The sequence below is a fragment of the Mesoplodon mirus genome (assembly GCF_964341445.2).
Source record: "Mesoplodon mirus genome assembly, chromosome: 5".
NCBI lineage: Eukaryota > Metazoa > Chordata > Mammalia > Artiodactyla > Ziphiidae > Mesoplodon > Mesoplodon mirus.
Window position 1 is genome coordinate 184784843 of NC_138980.1, and position 655 is coordinate 184785497.

Here is a 655-nt window from a genome sequence, read left to right on the forward strand (position 1 = left end):
TGGAGCCTGACAAGAAGGTGGGGACAGTCCCGTCTCGGGGCAGAGGGCCCGGCCCCGCGTGAACGTCCCACGGATGACGCGCGCTCGCAGCCCTGCGTGGCCCTCGTCACCCCGCGTGTCCCCTCGGCCGCGCGGGGAGGCGGGGCTCAGGCCGCAGGGCGCGGCTCACGAGGAGAGACGCGGGACGAGCGTGGGCCGCGGCCCCTCCACCCCATCAGCTCTCTCCTCCCCCAGGTCCTCTTGGTCGGAACAACCCAGCTGATCCCGACGTCCCAGCGCAGGTCCTGGAGAGGAAGGACTTAGGCCACGGTTGCCAGGTGTGTGTGCAGGGGGCCCTGGGTCAGGGTCGGGGGGGCCCGGGCGCCACCTCGCGCCACCACATGGCGGGCCTGCTGACGGGCTGGCGGGTGTCCGCACGGCCAGCGCCGTGGGCTCCGGCTTTCACTGAAGACCCACCCGCTCGGCCCTGCATTCTGAACTTGAAGTGCCCGGGGTGTCAGGGTGACTCTCAGGTCTGATGGAGTAAATCTTTTCAGAAGACCTCTGGGAAAAGGTGAGTGGGTGCGCTTGAGTCTCCAAGCCTCCTGGGGGCTTGCTCTATCTCACCTTCAGTGACAGGCTGGCTGGTCCATCTCAGGACAGAAGACTCAGCACT